This window comes from Danio rerio, chromosome 5 (genome assembly GCF_052040795.2).
Source record: "Danio rerio strain M-AB ecotype USA chromosome 5, GRCz13ab, whole genome shotgun sequence".
Taxonomy (NCBI): Eukaryota; Metazoa; Chordata; class Actinopteri; order Cypriniformes; family Danionidae; genus Danio; species Danio rerio.
The window spans coordinates 15,297,452-15,317,462 of NC_141025.1; positions in this window are offsets into that span (position 1 = coordinate 15,297,452).

Genomic DNA, 20,011 nt, shown 5'->3' on the forward strand with positions numbered 1-20,011 from the left:
TCATTTTATTAATACACAGTTAGACTTTGTCTTTTTTCCTGCACATATGGTGGTGAAATAGATGCTTTCTGTTGATTATTTTTCCATGCCATCATAATACTGTTAAATGCCTGTAACCCAGTTTAAGGTAGACAAGATGAAAACGAGGAAGAGACCTGAACTTTCCAAAAGGAAGTTAAAAGTGTGTTTACTCTTTGACATACTTCCCAAATACAGTTGTATTAAGTACCTGCAATTATAAACAGGTTTTCCCCACAATATTCATGGTATATTTCCTTTAAACGTTTTTAATGACATAAATAAAATGAAGCAAGTGATGTTCATTCATTTTCCTTCGGCTTTGTCACATTATTTATCAGGTGTTGCCACCGCAGAATGAACCACCATCTTATTCAGCATATGCTTTACACAGCAGATGGCCTTCCAGCTGCAACCCAGTACTAGGAAACATCCATACACTCTCATTCACAGACATACACTGCTGCCAATGTAGTTAACTCAATAAATGCATGTCTTTGGACTGTGGGGGAAACCGGAGCACCCGGAGGAAACCCACACCAACACGGGGAGAACATGCAAACTCCACAAAGAAATGCCAACTGACCCAGTCAGGTCTAGAACCAGCAACCTTCTTGCTGTGAGGTGACAGTGTTAACCATTGAGTCAGTGCATTTGAAGGTTACTATGCAAGATAATAGTATTCAGCTTGAAGTGCAATTTAATGGCTTAACTAAGTAGGTTGACTAGACACGTTAGGTTTATTTGACTAGTCATTGGACATCTGTGGTTTGTTGTGTAGCCAAAAAATAATCATTTATTTTTCAGACATTGCGTAATATCATTGCGCCTTTTCATTTTCCATCAGTCTTAGTACACAATGTACTGAAGAGTCAAGCTTTAAATAGGAAAAGTGTCAAAACTCTTTGGTCATTTTTGAGTAAGATGCTAATGGTCTAATCAGATTCAATGACCTATGCTAAGCTAAGCTAAAAGTGCTCCCGCCAGACCCAAAAATTGTATGAATGGGTTAAAAAATGGTAAAAACTCAACTTTTATCACTAGGGGAGATGTAAAACAAGCCTATTTCCAAAGAATTTAGAGTGTTCCTTTAAGCGGCTAAGTAAATTGATCTTAAAAAATATTTTAAAATGTTTAAAATTGTGTTTAATCCAGTTAAACAACAACAACAAAAGACTTTCTCCAAGTAAAAAAAAAATATATATATATATTATAGAAAATACTGTGAACATTTCTTTGCTCCGAAAATGTTTGTATTAGAATCAAAATTCCACATGTTGATGAATCATTTTGGAAATTAAAACCATTTGTACATATTAAAACCACATGATTTGGTCAAGATATATCTCCTCTGAGCAACATGATTCCATATTTATACAGAGACTTCGCAAAAGTATGTGTGATTTTAATGAATATTTCCAGCATATTTCTTAATACTATGAAGTATTCAACTTCATAATTGTTATTATAATAGTATAATATCAATATCATAAATGTTTAATAATCATTTTTATACTTTCAACTTTCCAAAAGAAGTCTTCAACATACTTCCCAAATACATTAAGGTTAGTTAACTGCAGGTATAGACAGGTTTTTTCACAATATTTATGTTATATTTCTTTTAATGACTCGGATAATATGATGCCAGTGATGTTATAGCGTTTAAAATAAAACAATAAGCTTTTCTTTAGGAAAATTGTCAAAACTCTTTGGTCCTTTTTGTGTGAGATGCTAATGGTCTAATATAATAACCTATGCTAAGCTAAGCTAAAGTGCTCCTGCCCAGACGCGGAGATCGGCTGAATGGATTTAAAAATGGTGGAACTCAACTGTTTAAACAGGGGAGTTGTATAATTAGCCTATTTCCAAAATATGTCGTATTCTTTTAAGGGGGCTAATAAAATTGACCTTAACCGTTTTATTAGAAATGTTTTCATTATAGCCGAACAAAAGAAATAACCCTTTTTCCAGAAAAACAAACAAACATATATTTAAGGTAATACTATGAACATTTCTTTGCTTTGGAAATTTAGTTTTGACACACGAGTAAACTGTTTTGGGAAATGAGCTTTTGCAAGTGAGCCATAGTGTTGTGCTAAACTGTAACACTGTTTTGCCAAATGATCTTAGAATTTTGAGAATGTAATTTCTGTTTTAAGAAATTAGCCAAAACAATAAAGAAAAACTGTAAAAAAAAAAAAAAAAAAAAAAAGTGTTTAATCCAGCTTAACAAAAGAAAGAAACCTTTCTCCAGAAGTTAAAAAAGAAGGAAAAAAAAAACACAGAAAAAGTGTTGCATGCAGAATTGTTGCAAACAATTTATTTGTGTTAAATTTAAACAAACAAATTAAGTTTAATAATGTTCAACTTAATATATTTGTTTAAATTCAACCAAAATAAATTGTTTACAACCATTAACGTAAAAACAAAATGGAGTAAATCCAAGGAATCATCTTGGAATAAATTTTTTCAGTGTATATATACAGTTGAATTATATTCATACCCCCCCACCCCCCACCCCCCTTTTATTTATTTTTTTTCCCAATAGGGTATATGCCGAGCTAGTGGGTTTCCCATACTGATAAACTTCCGGTGACCTGTTATTGTGAATTTTTTCCATTTTATACGGTTCCTGTTACAGCATGGATGTTGTAATGTTATTAAAATACATTCAGTTAAACAGACTTTGGCATTCATTTAGTTGTTCAAGCGTAAAACGAGACAAAAAGCCGTTTACTCGCACGCGCCCATCATAATTGGCAGGCTAGCGCAGAAGCTCCATTGAATATACTGGAGTAAAATAAATGCTCATATTATAAAGACATGGCGGGGTGAATGTAATTTAATGCAGAGCTTCTTGTACAATCTGAGACCCACTTAATATTGGATATCACTCAACCAGTGGAGATCGCTGATTTTTAAAGAAAACTGACCTTAAATGCGCTGATTTTTGCATTACATACAGTTGAGCGGAAGCGCTTAACCCAGGTTAATAGCAAATTAAAAGTCCTATTAGCATGCTTCAGCATATACCCTATTTCTGTTTAATGGAGAGCAGATTTTTTTTCAACACTGTATTGTTCTGTAGACTAATGAAAAATAAATAGCTTAAAGGGGCTAATAATTTTGTCCCTAAAATGGCTTTTTAAAAATTAAAAATTGATTTTATTCTAGCCGAAATAAAACAAATAAGACTTTCTCCAGAAGAAAAAAAATATTATCAGACATACTGTGAAAAATTCCTTGCTCTGTTAAACATCATTTGGGAAATAAAAAAATTAATAAAATAAAATAAAATAAATAAATACATACATATATATATATATATATATATATATATATATATATATATATATATATATATATATATATATATATATATCATAAATATCATAAAATATTTGTTCAAGGATCAAAATTCCACATATTGGTGAATAATTTTGTAAATAAAAACCATTTATACATATTAAAACCACATGATTTGGTTAAGATATATCTCCTCTGAGCAACATGATACCATATTTATACAGAGATTTGGCAAAAGTAAGTGTGAAATTTTATTCTGCTTTTGTTTCTTTCTCTATAATTAATATTTCAGGCATATTTCTCAATATTATGAAGTATTCTAACGCATATATTTTCAGTAGCTACAGAGAATAATGCAGATTGTTGAAAATGTGAGATTATTTTTTAATGATGAACGTCTCATGATTTTATACTGGTGAAAGTGTGAAAACAACATCATGTCAACATTCTCAAGGCATGAGGGGGTTGTCCTGTTTTCGAGTGCTACCGAGCACTGTCACTATAGAAACACACACATATAAAAATAAATAAAGCCGCACCACGAGGAGGTAGCGATGGCATCTGATAGACTTTCAGAACACCATGTGGGCGAGCTGTAGATGCCCTGCAGCACAGACTTCATCAAATAAAGATCATCACAGTTTAATTAAAACGTTTCGTTTAACTATTGAGTCATTTCCACTTTGAAAAGGCATGGAGTGTAACCAAAGTGGTATGGAATAAGAGAGCAGTACTGACCTTGTACTTTTAATTTTCGGGGTCATCCTCATACACTGAAACACTACACGCTGAATTTGTTTAAGAAAAACATCCTCTGACCTATGCCCAGCTTAGCTTACAAAAGGCCTGCACACCTCTGTCATACATTGGTTTGTCTAATGTGGCTTTGTGGATAAAGATCAGAACTGGTGAAAGCAGGTTGTAAGGGCAATCGTTGTACTAACATCATTCTGCCCTTGAGCAAGGCATTTAACCCCAGGTTGCTCCAGAGGGATTGGGCCTGTAACTTAAGATGCGAGGCAGCGCATATCTGCTGTATAGTACTATATACAGTGCTCAGCATAACTGAGTACAGCCTATTTTATAAATTTTTATCCATTTGTCGGTAAATATAGGCAATGTATTGTGGTGCATTTAAACAAAACAGATGTTTTAAACAGATCTATCTATTAATATAATATTTTAGTCACCAAACATATTTAGAAATTGAAAAATAATAATTAAATTAACGCAAAATATTGCAAAAACTAATTAAAACCTACAAAAAAAAAAAACTAAAATTGTAAAAATTTTTTTTGCTTCTGTTGATTGTTCCTCTTTAAAAGTTGTATTTAATATTTTTCTATAACATATAAAATTGTGTATACTAGTTTTTGGACGGTTATCGTGAGTTATTTTGTTGAACTCAATATTTGGCTTCAGTACTGACTAACATTATGTATATGCACAAAAATAATATTGTAGAGCTTCCTATTAAAATATGAATTTTAAAGAGAGATTTGTGAGGGATGTGTTTATATATGCTGAGCACTGTTGTGCAAATAAATTCCACCAGCTCTGTGCTTATGAGTAAACAATGTATTTTTCTATTCTATTCAGTTTCACAAAAAGACTTTTATTTAGATTTAAGTAGTTTGAAACCATTTATTGATTAAGACAAAATGTATACACTACCTGATAAAAGTCTTGTCGTCAATCTCTGTTGTAAGATTAACAAATAATAGCTTGACTTCTTGCACACTTAACTTAAATTGACAACAAATTAAGTCAAGAGCAGTACAGAGGTGTCAAACTCAATTGACCCTTCGCTAAGCCACGCCCAAAAACCGCCACCCACCAATCCTGGCTTAGCAACTGCTACTCGCAGGGGCTCTGTCAAGCTTTCGAGTGAGCGAAACAGGCCTAAGCGTTGTGTAAATGGATTGTGCAAATCTGTTACCCGTTATCCTAAAAGTTAGGACAGGGTGGGGGAATGTTTTCCCTTTTCAAAACCAAAAACCCAAGAGCCAGTGTGGATCAAGCTCTATTAGGAGCGGAGTTACGTTGGTTTTGTTTTGATATTGCTGACACATTCAGTGATAGACCGACAGCAATAACTCACAAACCTCTTACCCTAAAAAGATGTGTTTCCTACAAAAATACAAAGCAGGTTATGTTTCACAGCTGTCTTTTCCTTTTTTTCCGCTCAATATTGAGCACTTTAAGCCATCGCCATAGTAGTCATACTAATAGCGTCACGAGTTATTGATCCGGAAAATACGAATCTGTTGCTAACTTTACTGAACTTCATATTTCATCTGTTTCCAGCTATGAATATTTGAAATTACAAATCAACAGAACAAAACCGCGATATGATTACAAACTGAGCACTTGTGGTCAATATACTTTACCCGCAGCTGTTTTTTAGTCATCTATGAAGAGCACACAAACATGCTGACGGTACTTTACATTGTTATGAGTGAATGATGCTAATATTCAGGACAAATCCATTAATTTCCTCTTTCTGGCTGCTCTTTTTATTAATAAATTATGTAAAAACACTGTCCACGCGTGTTTCCTCGTTGGTTAGTAAGGCTATATTTCATTACACAACAATTAGTTAGGGAAATCACGATTTAATTAGTTATTATTAGATTATTTTAAATTTCACCTCTCCTGCTGAGCATGAGCTAAGCTGTTGAATGGCCAGCGTATGACGTACCTATTCTAACCTAGCTTCAATTTTGATTAAATTATTTTTTAATTGGTTGCCTATTATGTGGTGAATATACTCCTGTAATGCATACTGCAGTCCTTTTTTGTCTGGCTTTCTCTGATATCTCACCTGTTCGCCAAAAATGAGTAATTATATACCTGGCAATGTCTGACACCGCCGCATACACACTGTAAAAGACGTGCCAGGCACGAAAGCTTGACAGGCGTAGCAACAACTAAGGAGGGCAGGGCTTAGCGAAGGGTCAATTCCTGGAGAGCCACAGCCCTGCACAGTTTAGATCCAGCCCTGCTTCAACACACCTATCTGTAGGTATCAAACAAGCCTGAAGAACTCAATGAGTTTGATCAGGTGTGTTTAATCAGGGTTGGAACTAAGCTGTGCAGAGCTGCGGCCCTCCGGGAACTGACACCTGTGGGTTAAAAGTCGAGTTAACCCAAAAAAAATATGCTGTACAGTAACTTGCCTTACAATTTATGCTTTGAAGTGAACATGAGGATGAATAAATGAGGACAAACTTAATCTGGGAATAGAATAGTTGTTAATTAACTGTTCATAAACATTTTTAAAATAAAAAAAAATGCTAAAAAAAGTGTTCTTGGAGCTTTGTATGATTACAGTTTTTCATTCCTTTTAAACGTCTCTGGATCATTGCTGTCTATAGAGGATCATAAATGAAGGTCTTAGGGGTTTGGAAAGACGTGATGTTGTCATTTTTGTGTGAACTAACCCTTTAAAGTGTGTGTGTGTGTGTGTGTGTTTGGGGGAGGTCTGTTCTCTCAGTTACACCACATTATGCCTGTAAATTTCCTTTGCATGTCTCCATCTGCTCCAGGATAGGAGGGGTGTGTGTGTGTTATGGAGAAGCAGTGGTTTGGGGTTGGAGTTTGGGTCCTTGAGAGTTGGCTATGAGCCAGTCTCAGCAGGAAGCTTGCTGGTTCACACGGACAAAAGCAGTAATGACTTGTTCCAGGGATGTCTGTGGTGGACACGACTGTCATCATGCAGCCCAACCCCCTTCAAAAAGTGCCTCTCTTTTTTCCTCCGAAGCCAATTTCCGACCCACTGTAGACATGAATTAAGTCCGCAGAATTGTTAGTTGTGGTGGTTTTAGAATGCACATGGATGCTGAATCACATTGAAATGCTATGAAGAATATCAAAGCGTGAGTGCTGAGGTGGTTAAATGATTCTACACTAGCTCACAAAAGTCTTGTCGTCAGCAGTAAGAGCATCAAATAATAACTTGACTTCTAGTTCATCATTTGAAAAAGTGTCAGAAGGTAGATTTTTCTGATGAATCATCTGTTGAACTGCATCCCAATCATCACAAATACTCCAGAAGACCTACTGGAACCCACATGGACCCAAGATTCTAACAGAAATCAGTCAAGTTTGGTGAAAGAAAAATCATGGTTTGGGGTTACATTCAGTATGGGGACGTGCAAGAGATCTGCAGAGTGGATGGCAACATCAACAGCCTGAGGTATCAAGACATTTGTGCTGCCCATTAGATTACAAACCACAGGAGAGGGCAAATTCTTCAGCAGGATAGCACTACTTCTCATACTTCAGCCTCCACATCAAAGTTCCAGAAAGCATAGAAGGTCAACATGCTCCAGGATTGGTCAGCCAAGTCACCAGACATGAACATTTTTGAGAATGTCTAGGGTAAGATGGAGGATGCACTGAAGATGAATCCAAAGAGTCATGATGAACTCTGGAAGTCCTGCAAGAACACTTTCTTTGCCATTCCAGATGACTTTATTAATAAGTTATTTGAGTCATTGCAGAGATTTATGGATGCAGTCCTCCAAGCTCATGGAAGTCATTCACAATATTAATTCTTTTTCCACTGCAGCATGACTTTATATTCTATACTGTAAATTATTGCTGTTATGTGACAGGACTTTTGTCAAAGCAAAGTCAGACCTTACTGTCCTAATTAAATAATTAAAAATCAAGGCATGATCATATTTTATTTTGGTTAAATAAGCGTAATCTAGAGGCATTTGCCTTTCATAGAAGCCACTTCTGATCAAATGAAAGTACAATTTATTATTTGCTGTTTCTAAAACTTTGATGGGCGACAAGACTCATGTCAGGTAGGGGCTTTGATGACTTTACTCACAATAATCCAGGCTATTTTAAACCAGCTATGTTTAATAATGGAATATGTACAGAAAACTGCATCAAACTTCCACATTCCAACAAAATCTGTTTGATGGTAAGAGCAGCCTGGCAGTAATTCCATGTAGGTGGTGCTTCATTATTCAGTAAATACAAATAAGTCAACCTAGAAGGTCCAATTCAACACCTAGAAGACAATTTGATCATGCCTGGGCTCAAATTTATAACTTGCTAAGTGTCTTTCATTTATTTTCAGGTTAATTGAATGTAATTTATTATTTATGCAGTAGTCCCATTTTCTTTGCCATGTTTTGTTTAAATACAAATTAATTGTAGGTTTCAAGTCCTCAGGAAGAATTAAAACTCTGTCACTTTCAAGGAGATAGCCTGTTTTTCTGCTTCTCTTAATTTAAAATGATACACAATGCATTCACAAACAAAAAACAAGCTCACAAACTGCAGCTTATGAGCCATTCTTGTGATTAGATCTTAATATTTGCATGTGCAGTACAGAAGAAATATAGGTAATAATGTTAAAATCTTAATGGTTATAGACAGATTTTACAACGTATAAAGGGCTTCTTGGCATTGGTCGGGGCCATTTATTTTCCTGGGGTCCTAAGCGGTTGCTTACCATGCTCATTAGTTAAGTCCCCCCCTGCATGGAAGTTAAATAGACATTTACCTCCAATCTGTCCGGTTAAAACTAGTGCTCTTGAAAGTGAAGTCTGGCCTGCTTGAGACCCCCCCTCCTCCACCTCACTTTCAACTCAATTGAAACACCTCGGCCTCATCCAAACCACTACAGACACTTTCCAACCCAAAGCCTCTAAGCAGAGAGCAACTTCAGCAGGATCTCTCCAACACTATACTTTAGTTCTGTTTTTCCTTCTCAATCCCTCAAGTGCACAGAAGTGCACTCATCATTCAAGTATGAGTGTACTTCTGCCGGCCTGCAGGACTGCTGCATGTCTGCCTCTGAAGAAATGATCCACGAGTCTGTAAGAGAAACAGACTGTCATTTTTGTGTGGTTTTTAACTTAACATCACAACTCGTTTTAGTTTTTTATGACATATTTCTGAGTGCAATAGACAAAGAAACATATAAAGGAACATTTTACAAGTCGCCTACAGTTTACAACCTCCTACAGAAGTTCGAGTTTTACTATAATTTAGCTTAGCATAGATAATTAAATCGGGATAGACTAGTAGCATCTCGCTAACTACAATAGAGTCAAGCTTTAAACTAGACAATAATCAAAAACTCAGGTCATTTTGTTCTAGCTAGATGCTAATGTATTAAAAAATGATAACGCTCAACAGTTGAACTCTATGCGAATTGTAAAATGAGCCTAACAGTGTTCATTTAACAGTGTGATATAAGGTCACTTTTTTACATAGAGAATTGGTTGGATCCAGACTTATCTAGACGTATTACACTCCTATTTTGAAACTGCTGCATCTGTTGGATAGCAGAGCAGCTTTAATGATATCAGCTGAAAAGGATCAAAGCAAAGTAAGTTATTACTTACAGTCCCTGACAAAATCTTGTCGCTTCTCTTTTGTAGAAACACTTGCTATTAACCTGACTTTTGATTAATCAATTGGTGTTGGAAATAGCTCATTTGAAAAGCTAAAACCCTCCCAAATGATATTTAATGCACTGAAATAAATTAGTTTCACTAATAAAGATTTTAAAAAGTTCAAAAGTTTCAAACATTAACTGCATTTTAAGGTCATGCCACAGCATCTCAATTGTATTCAGGTCAGGATTTAAACTATAGGCCACTGTTTAGAAGCTTTAGAAATGGCTTTATAACATTTTCCAGACTGGTAAATCTCAATTATTTTCTTTCTCTTTTGTCTCATAGGGTGCTTTCACACATGTGAATCGATTCAGTTGTTCCGAAACAGGGATTAAAATTGTTACATTGTTGCTCTTTCGCGTTCACACGGCAAAGTTTCTAATCCGACCAAAAGAGCTAAAACAAGTGACGTGTGAGTAAACTCTCCTCACATTGGTCAGAGTTTCAGGGTTGATTTTGCAGAGTCCCGCTCAGCTGTCAAGGGAGGTGGTGGTTTGGTGGTGTTCGCCAAGGTGCGTGCGACGTGTCTGAAGAGTGAGGAGACATGCTGTGGGGAGGGGTGAGAAGGGTGCGTGACCTATTTGAGGACCGGGAGGGAGACGCACGATTACCGGGAGATTATCAGTCGTTTGCGGGCATCCTGGAGACTCCCGAAACTTCCCGCCCTACTTATAATTCTCTCTTCATATACCCGAATGCCTATTACATATCCATAAAACACTGTGATATACCTGTGCTCGGATCGTATCGCTTTCTCACTGCAATTGATCCGCTCCAGAGTTTGTTTCAATCGAGCCGAAACCACCTCATTAAGGCGATCTCTTATCGATTGATTTGGCGCGGATCCTAGCGCGATTGCTGGTTTTATATATGCCAAACGAACTGGGCAAACAAGACAGGTTCCGAAACAAAAGTGTAGGTGTGAAAGCACCCTAAATTTGTTTGGATCTCGGCATGATGTCTAACTTTTGAGGATCTTTTGGTTTACTTTCTCTTTGTTAGGCAGGTCCTATTTAAGAGATTTCTTGACTGCAAATAGGTGTCGTCTGGGTGTTGCTAGAGAAATTAAACTTAGGTGTGACAAACAGGTGATATATTTTAACAAAGGGCAAACACTTTTTCACACAATGCTATGTAGTTTTAGATTTTGATTTACTTTAATAATAAAACCTATATTTAAAGATAGCAAGATGTGTTTACCTCTGACTAATATTTAAATTTGTTTGATAATCAAACTGTAAAGTAACTTTGGCCCACTCATTTTTTTAAGTTAAAATTTTTTTAAATATATAATAAAAAATAATATATATATATATGATTATAATTCAGTGAAATTCATAGGTTTTCAAGCATTAACTGCATTTTAAGTTCATGCCACAGCATCTCAGTTGGATTCAGATCAAGACTTTGACTAGGCCACATTGTTTAGAAGCTTTAGAAATGACTTTATAACCTTTTCCAGACTGGCAAATCTCAGTTATTTTCTTAGTCTTTTGTCCCTTAATTTATTTGAATCTCGGCATGATGTCTAACATTTGAGGATCTTTTGGTCTACTTTCTCTATGTTGGGCAGGTCCTATTTATGAGACAGGTGTTGCCTGGGTGTTGCTAGAGAAATTGAACTCAGATGTGATAAACCAGAGTTGCGTTATATCAACAGGGGCCAAACACTTTTTTACACAGTATTATGCAGTTTTGTTTTGGGTTATGCAGTTATGCAGTTTTGTGTTATGCAGTTATGCAGAAGTAGTTAGTTTTGTGTCATGCAATTTTGTTTTCTCTTAATAATAAAACCTACATTTAAACATGGCAAGATGTGTTAATCTCTGATTAATGTTTAAATTTGTTTGATGATGAAACAATGTCATTTTGGCCAACTTGTTTTTGAAAGATTATTGTAATTTAGCGACATTCCAATGTTTTCGAGCATTAACTGCATTTTAATGTCATGTCACAGCATCTCAATAAGATTCAGGTCAGGACTTTGACTAGGCCACATTGTTTAAAGGCTTTAAAAATGGCTTTATAACCTTTTCAAGACTAAGAAATGTGTTATTTCTTTCTCTTTTGTCTTTTAATTTATTTGGATCTCGGCATGATGTTTAAGTTTTGAGGATCTTTTGGTCTACTTTCTGTTTATTAAGTAGGTCCTATTTAAGAGATTTCTTGACTGCGAACAGGTGTTGCCTGGGCGTTGCTAGAGAAATTAAACACAGGTGATATATTGTAACAGGAGGCAAACACTTTCACAGTGCTATGAAGCATTGATCTTTTGGTCTACTTTCTCTTTGTCAGACAGGTCCTATTTAAGAGATTTCTTGATTGCAAACAGGTGCCATCTATTTAAATTTGTTTGATTATCTGAAACATTAAAGTATGACTATCTATCTATCTATCTATCTATCTATCTATCTATCTATCTATCTATCTATCTATCTATCTATCTATCTATCTATCTATCTATCTATCTATCTGTCTGTCTGTCTGTCTGTCTGTCTGTCTGTCTGTCTGTCTGTCTGTCTAAAAAAATAATCAAACGAGTTCATGGAGGAAAGCATGATTATGTAAGCTTGCAATGTAAAGCATTTTCCCTCAGCCATTGTGTGAGTATTCTCAAAGGAGCAATAGCTCAAGTTACAGTGCAGTCAGAGCACGGAAAAGAAGTCATGAAACTCTCGACCCCCAACAGCCCACCATCAGATTCATAAAAAAAAAAAAAAAAAAAAAAAAAAAAAACTTTCTTCCTGAAAAGTTCTTGGCTCAGAGTTTGTTAGTTTACATTATTCCAATAGGTGAATGAAAGCCAAGACATAAACTTCCATGTTCTTCGCAGGGTCACGTGACTCTATTCAGAGTGTAGTATATGTTTACAGGGCAGGATACACTGCAGACAACAATGCAACCTAAGACCTTCAGACATTCCTGCAGGGGCTATTGGTGGGTATTTCTTCTTCTAAGCTTGGTAGACAATGTGTGACTCTCATTCTCACTCGTCCTCCTCCCTCTCTCCTGTTTTGGCTGTGAGTGTAGGACGCCCCCTCCTCCTGCCTTCTCTCACACTCCTTCAGACAGACCTCCAAAGTTGGAGCTCTTACTGTCTGTTTCCCTTAAGAGCTCATCAGAGTGCATCCGTCCTCTGTTTTTCGCTGGAAATGGATGCCCATTTTTGACCTCTGAAGTCACATGATGATACTTTGTACCCTCAATGCACTTGTCAAAATGTAATACTTAAGAAACACTCCATTTAACAAGTTAACTAGGGTTAAATGGTTGTTGTTGTTTTTTCAATTTTTGAATCGATTCAGCTGAACTCCTGGTCTGGTGAGAGCAGTTTTAGCTCAGCATAAATCATTGATTCTGATCAAATAAGTAGCATCTCCTCAAAAAATGTTTCCTGTTTAATGCTTGATTCTTGACTTCTGTCATTTCATCATGTACTAAGACTTACTGAAAACGAAAAGTTGGTATTTTCCAGGTTGATAAAGCTAGAAACTCTAATCTTATTTCAGCATAATGATTAAGGAACTTTGCTGCTGTACTATGGCTACAGCAGGGATAATATGCAGTGATATCATTGGGCCTGTCTAATCAACGGTCTAATCAAATTCAATAATTTATGCTAAGCTAAGCTAAAGCCCTTGACAAACCTACAGATCAAAAATGGTAAAATTCAACTGTATAACTGTAGGGGAGTTGTAAAAGGAGCCCATTTCCAAAAGTATGACATTTATTTGATCTATCATATCGTTTTCAAAGCTATGCCTGTCAAGATGTTGAGTTCTCAAGTTCTCCTCTGGCAAAACGTCTCGGGCAGAGCTGCAGTCTGGGCATTTGACAGTGATGAGCATCCATTGTGGTGAAGGTGCAGGTCCAAATAGGTAACCAGCAGTAATGCGTTCGATGTACGGGTCCATTGTGGTAGAGAAGGAGCTGAGCTGAAAGGCGAATCTACGTTTCAACTCTCACGAGTATTAGGTTATACCTGAAAGAATAAGCTCTCAGATACAAGTGACCAGTGCTAAATTTGTGAATCGCGGCATACCACTCGAGGATGTAAAGGTGTCGCACATGAAAGTGAAGAGCAGGAGGGTTAGCGGGCCGTTGGATAGCGAAGGGGTGTTGCGAACATAAGGTAAGAGCCAACGCAGGGGTTGGTTGTCAGGGACGAAAATTAAGAGGGTTGTAGAGGAAGTGATCACCCTACGGGTGAGTAGGGTGATTGGAAAAATGAGGTGCTGAATCAGATTTCAGAGGTCCTGGACTGCAGTGCCAGAGCCCTGTTACCCGAGAGGAGCTCAGAGTAGAGCCACTGCTCCTCCACATCGATAGAAGTCAGCTGAGGTGGCTCGGGAATCTGTTTTGAATACCTCCTAGGAAGGTGTTCCAGGCATGTCCAACCAGGAGGTGGCCTTCGGAAAGACCCAGGACATGTGTCCTAGACTGGCCTGGGAACGCCTCGGCAACCCCCAGAGGAGCTTTCTGCTACTCTTGCGACCCAGCCCTGGAAAAAAGGATGAAAATGAAGGAATGAGAATTGAGGTGAATTATGTAATGTGTAATGTGTATTTATTAGGGATGTAACAATCTTGTAAATACCGTCATACCGCAATAGTAATTTTTTTTCAATATTACCGTAGGCGCATGACTCAATAAAACTATATTTCTGAGAAAAGTTTGCTTAGGCGAATGAAGCGAACAGGAGGTAGCGGGAACTACAATTCCCATCAGCCTAGGCGTGGCCATCATCCTTTGCGGTCTGTTGTCACTACAGATCCAGAAATGCAGAAATGGAGTGTGTTGCTAATAGCGGGAAGCTGGAAATGATCGAACCTAAAGCGGTTTTTAAATCGGATGTGTGGAAGCATTTCGGTTTCTTTCTAAAAAGATACGAAAAAGGAGAAAAGGTGACAGACAAAGAAAAAAACAATATGCAGACACTGCCAGACTGTGGTAAAATATAAGTCGGGGAATATGACTAAAACAGTCATGGGGACTGCAGAACACAGCACACTTGTTAGATTGATGCAGACATTGACTTGTACCGCAAAGAGACCTCTATCTCACTCATGGCTCGTCCTCTCAAGTGGTGGAAAGACAATGCACAACGTTACCCACTGCTGTCAACCTTGGCTAAATCATATCTCTCTGTCCCAGAAACCTCAGTCCCAAATGAGAGGATTTTTTTTTTCTGTTGCAGGGGACATTGTAAATGCCCAGAGATCCCAGCTTTTACCAGATTATAGTTATATGATAATTTTCCTTAAAACCCATCTCTATCTAAGTGAGTGAGTGATTAAATGTTGAATGTGATGAGTTTTCAACAATACTAAATTGAAACAATTTTTTTTAATATGGTTTAATAGTTTTTTGTTATTAAAATTTAAAAATTAAAGTTCCTGTTTCAAAACTTACAGATGGATGGCTAATTTGTATGTCATTGATATGTTCAGTGCTAAGGCAAATAAACACTTTTGGCACTTTTTTCGAGACTTTTCATTAGTTTTTTTCCCTGTAAATTATTTAATAAATACCGTACCGTGCCATTCATACCGAGGTATTATTGTACCGTGAAATTCTGATACCGTTACATCCCTAGTATTTATATAGCGCATTAATTGTGTATGGCCATACACCCAAAGTGCTTCACAATAACGAGAGGGGGTCTCTCCACACCACCATCAGTGTGCAGCATCCACTGGGATGATGCGCCGACAGCCACAGGACAACGGCGCAAATGCGCTCACCACACATCAGCTAAAGGTGGAGTGGATTGACAGTGATAGAGCCAATTTATTGTATGCCGATTATTAGGAGGCCATGATGTGTAAAAGCCAATGGAGGGAATTTGGCCAAGACACCAGGGTTACAACCCCATACTCTTTACGCAAAGTGCCATGGGATTTTTAATGACCATAGGGAATGAGGACCTAGGTTTAACGTCTCATACGAAAGAATTAGTAAGCATTCACCTACCACCCACAAAACCCATGGCAAGCATCTGCCACAAACTAAATTTGTGTGGAAAAGCACGACTCACTGACTTCATCTAAACGTTCAATTTAGAGTTTTGAAAAGTTTTCTAAAAGGCTTTGTGCATATTCCTCCAAGATGAACTTAACTTGATTGTTTAGAGTATTCTTCATTATTTTGGTATGTTTAAGTGTAGCAGTCAGAATCATGTTACCCCCAATACTGCTTTCTGCCGCTCATTATATCAGCTTTGGCACTCTGATATAAGACCCTGTCAGTCTAATGAGACTAATCGGCATGAAATTGAAGTTAAGAGTCAGTGAGAAGTGTCTTTAATTCAATAGTACAAATCCAAATATGATTACATCCTGACAGAAATAGCCGAAATGCATTACGACGACTGACTGATTGTGGTTATTTATCATTCCTGTTCAGCGAGTAAACAAAAAAAGCTGTAAAATACGAGGGCAGCGTCTCAAATGAAATAAAATCAGCTTCGACAGTACACGGAAAATGAATTACGGTTATTGAATTATCGTCCAGTTTCCAGGACACAGAGACAGCTTTGCTGTTTTCTGAATTGTCTTGATAAATTGTCATTTAACGTAGCATTTGTTTATTCATAGACTGGTATCTAGTTCTCAGAACAATATTTCTTTCTAATAATGCAGGCGTTCTTGTCACAGGGGAATGTTTTCATTGTAGTAATTGACATGCAGTCTGGGAATGGCTGCTCTGGCTTGTGTTTTGATAGTTAATCTTTAGATCTCCTCACAGCACAGACACTTTAGCCCGGGACCGCATGACCTTTGACCTCGGACAGTCACTAATCTAATACATCAATCTGCCTCTGCTCGTTGCAAGCTGGCCACCCCGCAACAAACTCATGACATCACTGCTTAACCCTGGTTCATTTACTCCACAGGGAGCGCTCAACTAATTGTGCTGTAATCAGATACACTTTCATGTTTTGTCAAAAGCAACAGAAAAACTTCCAATTGACCTCATTACATCCAGGCTACTGGAAGAGAATCCATCCTAAAGCAATAAACCAGATGCTAAGAGTTTAAAAATAATAATAATCTGGGTTGAAAGCTCATTTCAATCAACAGGAATCGTGTTCACACTATAGGTTGAGGAATACAATGGAAGTAAATTGAGGCGATTTTTTTATTTTAGTTTTGTATTGATGTCTTGAAGTGGTTTAAATGTTTTATAGTAGATTTAAAGTTGATTGTATTGTCTTTGTCATGGTAACAATGTGGCAGAGTTTGGGAAAACTTCGGGTTGTAAACCTGATGTATTGTTTATCAAAATGATGCTCACAATCTCAGTCAGGAAGATATCAAAAATTGGGAAGGATTTTTTTTTTACAGACTCCCAATGTTTTGTATGTCATTATGTGACAGGAAGCTTGTACTGATGCTTTTGTTGATTTTTGATTTTTTTGCGCAGACTGATTGTATCACTTCATTAGACCGCAGTGTTTCTTCAGGAGCCATGCACAGGAAATGCACAGGACATTTTTGACTAATGAATTTTTGACTAATGAAGTGATGTTAGTTACTGAAAGCCCCAAGATTCAGCTAAAAATGGTCTTTGATGTAAAAGTGAGATGAACATTTCATAACAAGATAATAGTGACCAAATGGGGTATATGCACAAGAACTTGAAATTTTAGCCAGCCTCAGCACTTCTGATGAACTCTCCATAATAAAATTGCCACGTTTAAGGTTGGATTTCTTTTATAATCAGTGATCTTCACTGCCTGATAAATACAATATGATAGTGGGTCTCAGACCGCACAGGTAACACTGCATTGAATTCCATTTCCCCCCGCCGTGTCTTTAAAATACGAGTTTAATTTACCCTAGTATTTTCAATGGAGTTTCTGCGCTCGCCTGCTGATCCTGATGGCACCAGTTATTAAGTGGTTTTTCATCTCGTTTTACACTTAAACCACTAAATGAATGCTTAAGCCTATTTAACTGATTATAATTTAATTACATTACAACATCGATGCTGTTAAAAGGAACCTTATGAAATTGGAAGTTTATTATTGGCTGAAAACACTAGCTGTGCATATAGCCCATTTATCATGGTTATCAATATTAACACGGTTTTGAGAAAAATTACCTGAAAATGTTCAATAATATTTTAGCCGTTCCACAATTTTTTTATATCTGAAATAATACAAAGAAATTTAAGCAATTTTGATGTAAACAACATTTACATTTTTGGTGTGTTTTATAGATGCATTTGATTATTGCTTGTTAAACCTGCCCTTGGAAAACTCCATGATGACCTCGTTTACCACCAATTTGACGAAAACACAACCCAGGCTCCTTCTGAAAACATACCTTTATATAGATTTCTGGAGAGCACCAAATACATCCTAGAAGCTACGTTTTATTTATTATTATTATTTTTTTTTGTTGCTGTTTTTGTTTTCGGAAATCCACCTGAGGCAGCTGTGTGCACTTTATGAGATCTCAATCTTCTCTCGAGACTGCCATTTGTGCCTGCTGTTCTCGAATAAATCCACCAGAGGCCGCTGTTGACTGACTGTTTGTCTGACCCACCCTTATCCTTCCCTGAACCCAACCGAGAGTTTTGAAAAGCAATCCAGAAAAAGAAAAGCCCTTGTTTGATTTTTACCACATTTTCATATTTTACCACATTCTCACCCTTTTATTAACATGTTTATTTTATTTTTTGGCTTCTCTTTTTGTCTTACACACTTTCTGGAACCGTTCTTTGCCAGACCTGAACCCCATCATCGTGGTCAACTCCTCTCTGCGTCTCAAGTCCACTGACATACATGGCAAGCTAACTGGACTAACTGGTAACAGCAGGAAAGCCGTACACACAAAGGTAAGCGGTCAGCTGATAAGCGTGAAAGAGAACGGTGTCATACCACTGTAACCCCGTAGTGTTCGTTTTAAAAACGAAATGCAACCATACGCATGTTTGGCTATATAATCCACAATCTCCAGATATGTTTATAGGGCTACGTTTTTAGAATGAGATTATGTTGTGAAATAATTTTGATTTTTTTCTTACTTATTTTGCAATTTAAATTTGTGAAGTCAAGCTTCTCATTAGTGTGCAGCACACACTTTAAATGAAAGGAATACCACTTAAACTATATATACAAACATATTTATAAACATCGATTTACTTTATAGTGCGATTAGCTAATCACAATAGCTGTTTCCATCCAAAAATGTAATTGAATTTATAAGCAAAACTGAAATATCGAATAAAATACGTGCAAATGAAGCAGCGTTTCCATCCAACGAGTCAGAGAGAACAAAATCATCACTTCCTGATTAACTAGTGCCAAATATCAATAGTAAATACGGAATTTGCTGTAGTTGGAGAAGCTGCAGGATTCTTTTCCTTATATAATAAATGACTTGCATGTTTTATACGCACGTTTCTATCAACCGATTTTATGCACATATCTAAAATGCGCAAAACAATAGGGGTATGGAAACATACTGTAGCTACTGCTACGGGATTTGAGTTTGAGTTTCAAATTATGGTTTTAATAGCAATGAACATTTGAAATGGTAACGTTAAATGTCAGAAAACTTACGATGGTTTACCTCGAAACCGGTCGTGCCAACACTACTTTGATGTTCTAATAATTCACCTACATTTTCTCAAGGTAAAATAACAGGCCATTTTTTTTTATTTAGCTAAATGTTTCCTTTTATGAATCTGATTAGGTGGTGGCATGGCGGCTCAGTGGTTAGCACTGTCACCTCACAGAAAGAAGCTTGCTGATTCAAGCCTTGGCTTGGTCAGTTGGCATTTCTGTGTGGAGTTGGCATGGTCTCCCCGTGTTGGCGTGGGTTTCCTCCGGGTGCTCCGGTTCCCCCACAGTCTAAAAACATGCGCTATAGGTCAATTGAATTAACTAAATTGGCCGTAGTGTGTGTGAAAATAAGTGTGTATGGGTGTTTTCTAGTGCTGGGTTGCGAGTGGAAGGGCATCCACTGTGTAAAACATATGCTGTTGGTGGTTCATTCCGCGGTGGCGACCTCTGAAATAGAGACTAAGCCGAAAGAAAATGAATGTATAAATCAGATTAGGAACAGCTTGTTAGATGCAGTGCATTACTGCGAAAATATTAAGCAACTTTCTCAATAACTTTACGTCGACTATTTACAGTACCTACAGTATAAATCATTTAAATGTGGTAATGTTATTGGCCCAAGAACATTTCCTGCTTATTATGAAACTTTTTCATAACTGTAACAAGAGGCCATTCAATCATAACT